Here is a 12602-nt window from a genome sequence, read left to right as displayed (position 1 = left end):
ATGACCTTTTTCTTTACAGGATCCCACAATCTGTATCCGAACTCTTCATCTCCATATCCGATGAATATACAGGGAATGAATTTATCATTCAGCTTTGTTCTCTGCTCCTTTGGTACATGTGCAAAAACTCTGCAACCGAACACCTTCAGATGCGAGTAGGACACCTCCTTGTTGGTCCAAACTCTCTCTGGGATGTCAAAGGCCAATGAAACTGATGGACTCCTATTGATCAGGTAACAAGCTGTCTGAACTGCTTCACCCCAGAATGACTTAGGCAGTTTAGCCATTCTGAGCATGCTTCTCACCTTCTCCACAATGGTGCAGTTCATCCTTTCGGCTATGCCATTGTGTTGTGGGGTTCCAAGAACTGTTTTTTCATGTCTGATCTCATGGCTCGAATAGTACTCTTCAAATTCTCTTGAAGTGTACTCACCTCCATTGTCACTTCGGAGACGCTTAAGATTTTGGTCTGTCTCCCTTTCCACCAGAGCATGAAACTTCTAGAAAACTTGAAACACCTGATCTTTAGTTTTTAAAATATAAACCCATAATTTTCGTGAAGCATCATCAATAAAACTAACAAAATATTTGTTACCGCCCATCGATTCAATTTCCATTGGACCAAAAATATCAGAATATACTAAATCAACCATATTTAATTTTCTTTCAGACGATGTCTGAAATGAGACTCTATGCTGCTTACCAAATAAACAGAAGTCACAAGGTTTTACCATTGTACCTTTGGCATAAGAAATAAGTGATTTCCTGGCAAGAATCTAAAATCCCTTATCGCTCATATGACCCATTTTTTTGTGCCGCAAATATGCAGAAATCTCATCTTGTGCCACGTTTAATTTATCTTGGCATATTTCTGCATTTGTCCTGTATAATATCCCACGAGCAACTCCTTTTGCAATCGCCAATGACCCCTTATTGAGCCTCCACTTTTGATTTGCAAAATAGTTCTCGTATGTATCTCGGTCTAAAGCAATTCCCGAGATCAAGTTCATCCGCAAATCAGGTACATATCGTACGTCCTTTAGAACCAATGTGCATCTGATATTTGTCTTGATATAAATGTCACTGATCCCCGCTATCTTTGAGTAACTTGTGTTACCCCTTCTCACAGTGCTGAAATCACCTGCTACATATCTACAAAAAAGATCTCATACCGGTGTGGCATGGTAAGATGCTGCTGTATGAATCACCCATTCCGACTCTGGACCTGACAAGTACATGCATTCCTCATCCTCATTTATAAAGAGGACAACATTATCGTTGTTTTGCACCATGGCGGTTGTGTTGTCATTATTCTTCTGGCCACTGCTTTCACCTTTGGCCTTCCTTGGATTTGGAAAATCTCTTTTGAAGTGACATGGTTGATCACAATTGTAGCAATTTCTGGCTCTTAATTTAGATCGATTCTTAGTCTTCCCATGAGCTCCGGTTCTTAGCGTCGATGTATATAACTTATATTGTTACATGTAAGACTGCGAAAAAAAGGATCTAACTTGTATATACTAGCCGTATAGACAACTTTTAGACATCATTATATTTTAATTTTTTAGCAGGTAGCCTACCTTATTTTACAGATTACTAATCTCGTTTTTTATGAATAATTACTTGTAATATTGTTAAATGACCTGATAGTACAAAAGTTATTTGGTTATAAAATCTTATATGTACGGTTACTTCGTTAACTTCCAAGTTCCAAGAGGGAGAAGAAGGCAAGACCAAGTCGAGTCTTATATGATCATGTAAAATACAAACACATGACAAAAGATTGAAAAATATATACAATCTATAATTTGACATCGAGGAGTCCATCGTCACTTTGTGTATGCCTTACGAATTACGATTGAATTATTTTTACAAATATTAACTCATTGTTTTCCTAGTTAGGCACTGCAATCTATTATCATAAAATTCACGTGTAAGATATTAAAAGAGTTTAATTTTTACACCCTCCGGTTATATTTACATGTTGTAGCAAGTATTAATTTATGTTATTTTAAAGATTTAAAATCTCACTTTTAATGGAAGGTTACTTGTAATAATAGTGTGAAAATTATGTATACTCTTACTCTCGATCGGTGTATATAAACGATGAAAAAGAAGTTAGTATTGTTAGGTATTTGTCCTGATTTTCTTACCATATTTGGTTTTCCTATCTCATGAATGAAAGAGCAACATATTTATCATAATTGAATTTTTCTTCTTTTAGAAGAAAATTATAAATCTCTCATATTTGACTAGTACTCATTTTTCTTGGAGAAAAATATTTTGGACTGCTATAAATTGAGGATCATTTCTTCTCATTCAACAATATCCACAATCAGGGGCAGATGCAATATATAATTTTGGGGTTTAACTGAACCCAGTATTTTCTATGCAGAGCATAAATTTATATGTAAAACTCACTAAAATTACAATAAATAGTAGATATGAACCCATAACTTTAAAATATAATGAGTTCAATGTTAAAAACTTTAAATGTTGAACATATAAAATTAAAATTCTACATGCGCCTCTGTGCACAATGTAGCGATAAGGGGTTTGAGAGTCTTGTTTAGGGAAAATTTTTTGGGACAAATACTATAAGAAAACTATCCTTTAGAGACGAAAAAAATGGTCCCTAAAAGTCCAATTCTAGTCTCAAAAGGTCAATAGTGACCGTAAAATCTGGTCGCCCCCGGTTGCTAAGGTTCTGCCGCTAAAAGGTAATAAGGACGAGTGTAGTGACTGGTCGCTAAAACGCATTTAGGGACCAGATTTCCGGCCCTTAGACAAAGACCCATCTGGCGCCTATATATACCTCGCGAGCAAAAAATATGGTCGTTAAAGATCTTTAAGGACCAAAAGTCTAATTGCTAATTCTCTCATATCCAATTTATTACTAGAATATTATACAATTTGCAACAAAAATAATTACCATAATATAGACAAAATTATTAGTAACATCAAACTTTCATATATACACATCAAGGTTAAATCATCGAGACCTTGATGTAGATTTCATTACCATGTCATATACACGGAGGGGGGCATATACCTTACCTCCAACATATTTCTGAATGTAGACTTTACATAGTACGACCATCTAAATATCCTCGCTATACTAGTCTATCTAATACATTCCAAAGTGAGTAATTCAACTAATATATATAAGTTGAAAAAATCACTTTGAAGGCAAAAATTAGATCAACCAACAATCGTAAAGGAATAGCTTTGTTGTAGAAATAAGGAAACAGACTTGGATAAATTTCGTATTAGCTTTTGTCTGCAGGAACAATGTCTGGTGTAAGGGGCCGGTGTTGCTTTTGTGGTTTGATTCCCCTCAACTATGTCTTTTTTTCTACCATGAAACTGTAACAATCCGACCGGCCATTTAACTTTCTAGAACCCCGTTCTCCTAAATAAGACTTCCCGTATTTGCTTTTACTGATTTATGTCTTGCGGAGATGGTTGGTTCGGAATTTGGAAGAGTTTGGGTTGAAATCGGCATACTTGGTTCCTTAAGATTGGCTTAAAATGCCAAGTTTGACTCCGATCAACATTTTGAGTCAACGACCTCGAAATCAGGATTTGACGGTTCCAATAGGTTCGTATGATGATTTCGGACTTGGTCGTATGTTCGGATTGGGTTTTGGATGACCTGGGAGCGTTTTGGCGCCTAATAGTGAAATTTGGTTCTTGAAAAACTTTAAAATTTTTTAAATTTGGTTTAGAGCGGGTTTTGGTGATATCGAGGTCCAAACGGAATTTTGAGATCGGGAATAGTTTCGTAATGTCATTTAAGACTTGCACGCAAAATTTGGTATCATTCAGAATTGATTTGATAGGAATTGGACGAGCATAAGTCTTTTTAGAAGTTTTTGAATTCATAAGTCAATTCATGCGTTTTGGCGTCCGATCCTTGATTTTGATGTTATTTTCAGGTTTTGATCGCTCGAGCGAGTTTGTATGACGTTATTAGACTTGTGTGGATAGTTGGTGTGGAGTCCCGAGGGCTCGGGTGAGTTTCGGACGTTCTGAAGGAATGAAAACATATTAGTTTTTTGGTGTTTCTTGGCAGCAGTTGCAGGTCTGGCAATTGCGAAGAACCCCGACCTAGGCAGTGTTTGTATTTGTGACACATTTGCCGCATTTGCGATCCCAGCAGAGTTTGTATTTGTGACTCTTTGGTCGCATTTGTGACCCCAGCAGCTGAAGGCCAAGCTTCGCATTTGCGAGAGTTGTGTCGCATTTGCGACCTTCGCATTTGCGAACCTGGTGTCGCAAATGCGACATTAGAGGCCTGTGCCCAGCTCATTTAATGTGCGACTTAGGCCATTTATCTCAGTTTTCTTTCATCTCTTGGGCTATTCTTGGAGCTTTTGGAAGAGGGTTTTCACCTAGCACTTTGAGCTAAGTAAGTCCTACACAACATGAGTTAAATACATAGATTATGGTTAGATTATAACATGTAAATTAGTGAAAATCATGGGTTTAGAGGAAAACCTAGGTTTTTGATAAAAATAGAGTTTTACCACGAAAATGGTTATGGAACTTAATAAAAATCATGTATTTATGTTCCTAAGATTATGGGTAACAACTTTCTTCGAAATTTTTCGAAATCCGGGCACGTGGGCCCGGGCGTGAATTTTAGGAATCTTGCATTTAGAGTTGGAAAATTACTTAAATAGTAAGGATATGAACTTTCAAGCCTATATTGATTAGTTTCTCCACTATTTGGATAGTTTTGGATTGTTCGGCATCAAATTGAGGGTTTGGGCATAAGCTTGGACCGGAAAGTCGGCCTTAAAGCGAGGTAAGTCTCTTTTCTAACCTTGTAATAGGGAAATTTTCCCATAGGTGAACTTAATTAATATATAATTATTTGTGGGGGCTACGTACACGCGAAGTGACGAGAGTCTGTACGTAGCCACTATTCTTGTTATGTCCGGGTAGTTCTAGGCTTACACCATGCTTTGTGGGTACCGTTATTTGAACATAATTGCTTATTTGAATTGAATGGAACTAAGTTGAGGATTTCAAGATTTCAAAGGTTTCAAGTAAATTAATATTTTGAAAAGAATTGAGAAAAATTACGTTATATTTATATTTAACCGCGTCGCAAGTATATTCCATGAGCGGGGTGACTATTTCCACTACTCTTATGGGAGCAGGCCATTCATTTAGGCAAGTTAATAGATGCATCTATGGTTCACGTAGTTCGACCCGCGACAGTGCACAATTTATATTTATGTTGGATCGGGCCGAACGTCCTTGGTGAAATTTTGTGTGTGCTAATAGAAGTGGAAGCCCTTTCTTTTTATAATTGGTATAAATTTACTGTTTTAGAGATCATTTGTTTAAAATGAAGGAAATATTTTGGTTTCTTAGATATGATGGAAGAACTGTACAGTTATTTCTTGTTCTGAGTTTATTGTTAGTTCTGTGGATCATGCTTATTTAGAATCACATATTATTATATTGTTGGACCTAGTGACTATCTAATTCGACCCCTCGTCACTACTTCTTCGAGGTTAGACTAGATACTTACTGGGTACATATTATTTTATGTACTCACGCTACACTTCTGCACTTAACTGTGCAGAATCTGAGGCAGGTGCATCTGGATACCCACCCGGCATGCATCCTTGATCCGGGTTTGAGATTCCACGGTGAGCTGCCCTTCCGAGTTGTCCAACGGCATGCCGAAGTCCCTCTTTTATTTTGTTTCTGTCTATTTACTTTCAGGCAGTAGGATAGATATCTTTTATATATTCTACTAGATTGCCCACATACTTGTGACACCAGATCTTGGCACACACCCTAGTGGATTTATGATTTTGGGTATTACTTACATGATTACGGTTTTCCCTCGTTGTTCCGTTTAATCTTGTCACATTGGTAAATTTTTAAATATTGTCAACTAACGTAGAATTTTATTTACTTAGTAAACTACTCGAACGGGAAATCACTAGTTTAATCAGTGTTGGCTTGCCTAACAATGGTGTTGGGCGCCATCACGGCCTAACACGAAATTGAGTCGTGACAACATGGTATCCGAGTACTAGGTTCACTTAGGTCTCACAAGTTATGGGCATGCCTAGTAGGGTCTTGTGGATCGGTGCGGAGACGTCCGTACTTATCTTCGAGAGGTTATAGGGTGTTAGAAAACTACTTTTTATTCATCTCCTATCGTGCAGTTGATGGTATACTAAGTTTCCTTCTTCTATTCTCTCATAGATGGTGCGGACGCGTACGACGGACGTTCCAGACCCGGGAGGAGCTGCTCCCCCCATTACTAGAGGCCGAGGCAGAGGCCTGGGAAGGGCACCGGCCCGAGGGAGGGGACGAGGGCTTCCCAGAGATGCCCCAGTAGCACCACCAGATCCATTGGAGGATCTCATCACGGAGGAGCAGGGCGAGGTGCCTGTTCCAGAGCTAGCCCCGGTAGATTTCATGACAGCACCAAGCTTTCAGGAGGTCTGGTTCATGGATTCCATGACCCATGCTGGTTTATTTCCAGCAGACCCAGTCACATCTCAGGCACGAGGGGGAGCACAGACCCCTACTGCTCAGGCTCCTGAGCACGCAACTGCAGTATATCAGACTCCGGGTGCACTACCCGTGGGCGAGGCCCAGCCAGTTGCCGCAGCAGCACCTGAGCCTAGACCAGCTGCGGACGGCGATCCGCAGAAGCTACTGGACAGATGGACTAGACTACACCCTCCTATCTTCGGGGGTGAACGACATGAGGACCCCCAGGACTTCATTGATCGGTGCAGGGACAGACTGCATAACATGAGGATATTTGAGTCCCATGGAGTAGATTTCACCTCTTTCCAGCTGGAGGGCAGGGCCCGTAGATGGTGGCAGTCTTACCTTCTTGGTAGACCAGCGGGTTCTCCTTCCATGACTTGGGATCAGTTTACATAGTTTCTATTGGACAGGTATATTCCACCCTCTCAGAGGGAAGAGTTACGGTGTCAGTTTGAGTAGCTCGAGCAGGGTCAGATGTCTGTGAATGATTTTGTGGCGAGATTTTCTGAGTTGTCTCGCCATGCACTTATGATACTTCTTACAAACGCAGAGAGAGTGCAAAGATTTGTTGCGGGGTTACACCCCAGTATTTGGGCTAGCATGGCCAGGGAAGTTGAGATGGGTACTGATTATCAGCTAGTGGTAGAGATTGCTCAGAGGATTGAGGGCTACATCTAGAGGGGTAGAGAGAAGATGCAGCAGGACAAGAGGACCCGATTCTCGGGAGAGTTTAGAGGTGCCCCGACTAGGGGTAGAGGTCAGTTTGGGAGGGGTCAGCCTAGCAGGCCCACATATCCAGCACCACCACCACCTCCTCGGGGTGCTCCAGCACGACCCTATTTCAGTGCTATGCCGGAGAGTTCTTATCACCCACTAGTTCATTAGGGTTCCTCCAGTGCCTACTTCAGTGTCATGCCAGAGAGTTCATACCGCCCACCAGCCATCCAGGGTTCTTTTAGTGGGTATTCAGTCCATTAGGGTCAGACTTCGGGATAGCAGTCTATGGCACCGCGGGGTTGTTACGAGTGTGGGGATCTGGCTCACATGAAGAGATTTTATCCCAGACTTCGGGGCAAGGCCGTACAGCAGGGTCATCAGCCTATGATTATAGCACCAGCCGTCTGACCGCCCAGAGGCGGAGGATAGGTAGGTAGGGGTTGTCCTAGAGGTGGAGGCCAGGCAAGGGGGAGGTCAGCCAACTATTGTTCAGCCAGGCGGAGGCCAGCCAGCCGGTGCTCCAGCTAGATTCTATGCTTTTTCGGCTAGACTAGATGCAGTGGCCTCAGATTCCATGATCACAGGTATTATTTCTGTATATGGTAGGGATGCTTCAGTATTATTTGATCTAGGGTCTACCTATTCATATGTGTCATCTCTGTTTTCTCATTTCCTGGATATTCCTCGTGAGTCTTTGGGTACTCCTGTTTTTGTGTCTACTCCTGTGGGCGATTCTGTGGTTGTGGATCGGATCTACCGGTCCAGTGTGGTTACATTTTGTGGTTACGAGACTAGAGCGAACCTTCTGTTACTTGATTTGATCGACTTTGAGGTCATCCTAGGCATGGACTGGTTATCCCCATATCACGCCATCCTTGATTGTCATGCCAAGACTGTTACTTTAGCGATGCCAGAGTTGCCAAGATTGGAATGGAAGGGTTCCTCCGTTAGTACATCTAGTCGGGTTATCTCTTTTCTGAAGGCTCGACATCTGGTCAAGACGGGTTGTTTGGCGTATCTAGCATATGTTCGGGATACCATCGCAGAGTCTCTGACGATTGATTCAGTGCCAGTAGTCCGGGAATTTGCCGATGTGTTTCCTACTGACCTTCCAGGCATGCTGCCAGATCGTGATATTGATTTATGTATTGATTTGGCTCCAGGTACCCAACCTATATCTATCCTACCACACCGTATGGCTCCGAAAGAGCAGAAGGAGCAGCTTGAGAAGTTATTTGTAAAGGGGTTTGTCAGACCGAGTGTATTACCTTGGGGGCACCAGTGTTATTTGTGAAGAAGAAAGATGGAACTATGCGGATGTGTATTGATTGCCGCCAGTTGAACAAAGTTACCATCAAGAACAAGTACCCATTGTCGCGTATTGATGATTTGTTTGACTAGTTGCAGGGTGCCAGGGTGTTTTCTAAGATCGACTTGAGATCGGGGTACCATCAGTTGAAGATCCGGGACTCAGATGTTCCGAAGACTGCCTTCCGTACTAGATATGGCCATTATGAGTTTCTAGTGATGTCCTTTGGCTTGACTAATGCCGTAGTGACATTTATGGATTTGATGAATCGAGTGTTCAGGCCTTATATTGATTCCTTCATTATTGTCTTCATTGATGACATCTTGATTTACTCACATAGCCTGGGGGAGCACGAGCAACATTTGAGAGTGGTGCTTCAGGCATTGCGAGAACAGAAGCTATATGCTAAGTTCTCCAAGTGTGAGTTTTGGCTAGAGTCTGTGGCATTCTTGGGGCATGTTGTATCAGGAGAGGATATTAAGGTAGATCCCAAGAAGATTGAGGCAGTTCAGAGTTAGCCTCGTCCCACTTCGGTGACTGAGATCGGGAGTTTCCTGGGATTAGCAGGTTATTATCGCTAGTTTGTGCAGTGTTTCTCATCCATTACAGCACCTCTGACTAGATTGACCCAAAAAGGTTCTCTGTCCCGTTGGTCCAATGATTGTGAGGTAGCTTCTAGAAGATCAAGATAACTTTGACTACAGCACCGGTTCTAGTATTGCCTTCCAGCTCGGGGATGTATACGGTATATTGAGACGCTTCACGCGTTGGCTTGGGTTGTGTATTGATTTAGGAGGGGTGAGTTATTGCATATGATTCGCGTCAGCTAAAGATTCATGAGAAGAATTACCTTGTGCACGACCTAGAGTTAGCCGCGATTGTTCATGCTCTTAAGATATGGATGCATTATCTGTATAGGGTGTCATGTGAGGTTTATACTGATCATCGCAGCTTACAACATTTGTTCAAGCAAAGGGATCTCAATTTGAGACAGCGTAGATGGCTCGAGTTTCTGAAGGATTATGACATCACCATTCTTTATCATCCGGGCAAGGCAAATATAGTTGCGAATGCCTTAATCAAGAAGGTAGAGAGTATGGGTAGCTTGGCATTCATTTCAGTAGAGGAGGGGCCACTAGCTTTGGAAATTCAGTTCTTGGCTAACAGACTTGTGAGATTGGACATTTCAGAGCCCAGCCGAGTTCTTACATGTGTTGTTGCCCATTCTTCATTACTGGGGCAGATCAAGGCTCAGCAGTTCGATGATCTACATTTGGCAGTTCTCAGATAGACGGTACTACAGGGCGGTGCCAAGGAGGTTTTTATTGGCGAGGATGGTGTTCTGCGACTCCAGGGTCGCATATGTGTTCCTAATGTCGATGGCTTGATGGAGAGGATTCTAGAGGAGGCACATAGTTCTCGGTATTCTATTCATCCAGGTGCTACAAAGATGTATCGTGACCTGAGACAGCATTATTGGTGGTGGCGGATGAAGAAAGACATAGTTGAGTATGAGGCTAGGTGCTTAAATTGCCAGCAGGTTAAGTACGAGCACTAGAGGCCAGGTGGCCTACTTCAGCAAATTACTATACCTTAGTGGAAATGGGAGCGTATTACCATGGACTTCGTAGTTGGGTTACCGCGGACCTTGCGGAAGTTTGATGCAGTTTGGGTCATTGTCAACAGGTTGACCAAGTCGGCACACTTCATTCCTATTGCGACTACCTATACTTCAGAGAAGTTGGCCCAAATTTATATTCGGGAGATAGTTCGGTTGCACGGTGTTCCTGTTTCCATCATATCAGATAGAGGCCCTCAGTTCACTTCGCATTTCTGGAGAGCCGTACAGAATGAGTTGGGGACCCGTGTAGAGCTCAGCACAATATTTCATCCACATACCGACGGGCAGTCAGAGCGGACAGTTGAGATATTGGAGGACATGCTGAGAGCATGTGTGATTGATTTTGGAGGACAGTGGGATCAGTTCTTGCCTTTGGCCGAGTTTGGTTACAACAACAGTTATCAGTCCAGTATCGAGATAGCTCCATTTGAGGCTTTATATGTTCAGCGATATCGTTCCCCCCATAGGGTGGTTTGAGCCCGGCGAGGCTAAGCTATATGGTACTGATTTGGTATAGGATGCCTTGGAAAAGGTAAAGTTGATCCAGGAGTAACTTCGCACAGCACTGTCCACACAGAAGAGCTACGCTGATCAGAAGGTGCATGATGTATCATTTATGGTCGGTGAGAAGGTTCTCTTAAAAGTCTCTCTGATGAAGGGTATTATGAGATTCGGAAAGAAGGGCAAGTTGAGCCCAAGGTTTATAGGCACATTTGAGGTGTTGAGGCGAGTTGGGGAGGTTGCTTATGAGCTTGCTTTACCTCCCAGCCTATCAGGGGTTCATCCATTTTTTCACGTGTCTATGCTTCGGAGATACCACGCCGACTTGTCACATGTGCTAGACTTCAGCACTATTCAATTAGATGAGAGCTTGGGTTATGAGGAGGAGCCAACTGCTATTGTTGCTAGACAAGATCGCCAGTTGAGATCCAAGAGGATTTTCGCGGTAAAGGTTCAGTGGAGGGGACAACCAGTCGAGAAGGCGACCTGGGAGTCCGAGGAGGACATGCGGAGCAGATATCCACACTTATTCAGCACTTCAGGTATGCATCTAAACCCGTTCGAGGACGAACATTTATTTAAGAGGTGGAGAATGTAACGACCCGACCGGTCATTTTGCTTTCTAGAATTTCGTTCCCCTAAATAAGACTTTTCATACTTGCTTTTACTGATTTATGACTTGCGGGGATGGTTGGTTTGGGATTTGGAAGAGTTTGGGTTGAAATCGGAACACTTGGTTCATTAAGGTTGGCTTAAAAGGCCAAGTTTGACTCCAGTCAATATTTTGAGTAAACGACCTCGGAATTGGGATTTGTCGATTCCAATAGGTTCGTATGATGATTTCGGACTTGGGCGTATGTTCGGATTGGTTTTTGGATGACCCAGGAGCGTTTTGGTGCATAATAGTGAAAGTTGGTTCTTGAAGAATTTTGAAATTCTTTAAATTTGGTTTAGAGCGGGTTTTGGTGATATCGAGGTCCAAACGGAATTTCGAGATCGGGAATAGTTCTGTAATGTCATTTAAGACTTGTACGCAAAATTTGGTGTCATTCCGAGTTGATTTGATAGGAATCGGACGAGCAGAAGTCGTTTTAGAAATTTTTGAATTCATAAGTCAATTCATGCGTTTTGGCGTCTGATCCTTGGTTTTGATGTTATTTCCGGGTTTTGATCGATCGAGCGAGTTTGTATGAGGTTATTAGACTTGTGTGGATAGTTGGTGTGGATCCCCGAGGGCTCGAGTGAGTTTCGGACGTTCGGAAGGAATGAAAACACATCAGTTTTCTGGTGTTTCTTGGCAGCAGTTGCAGGTCTCGAAAATGCGAGAAATTGTTCGCAAATGCGAACCTCGCATTTGCGAGAAGGGCTTCGGAATTGCGAAGAAGCCCGACCTAGGTAGTGTTCACATTTGCGACACATTTTCCGCATTTGCGATCCGAGCAGAGTTCGCATTTGCGACTCTTTGGTCGCATTTGCGACCCCAGCAGCTGAAGGCCAAGCTTCGCATTTGCGAGAGTTGTGTCGCATTTGCGAACCTGGTATCGCAAATGCGACATCAGAGGCCTGTGCCCAGCTCATTTAATGCGCGACTTAGGCCATTTATCTCACTTTTCTTTCATCTCTTGGGCGATTATTGGAGCTTTTGGAAGAGGTTTTCACCTAACACTTTGAGGTACGTAATTCATACACAACATGAGCTAATTACATAGATTATGGGTTAATTCATAAGTAATTCATACACAACATGAGTTAATTACATAGATTATGGGTTAATTCATAAGTAATTCATACACAACATGAGTTAATTACTACGTCTTCGAGGTTAGATTAGATACTTACTGGGTACATGTTGTTTTATGTACTCATGCTACACTTCTGCACTTAACTATACAGGATCTGAGGAAGGTGCATCTGGATACCCAT

This window comes from Nicotiana tomentosiformis, chromosome 2 (genome assembly GCF_000390325.3).
Source record: "Nicotiana tomentosiformis chromosome 2, ASM39032v3, whole genome shotgun sequence".
Classification (NCBI taxonomy): Eukaryota; Viridiplantae; Streptophyta; class Magnoliopsida; order Solanales; family Solanaceae; genus Nicotiana; species Nicotiana tomentosiformis.
The sequence above is the reverse complement of the archived record's forward strand: the minus strand, read 5'-3'. Positions refer to the sequence as shown.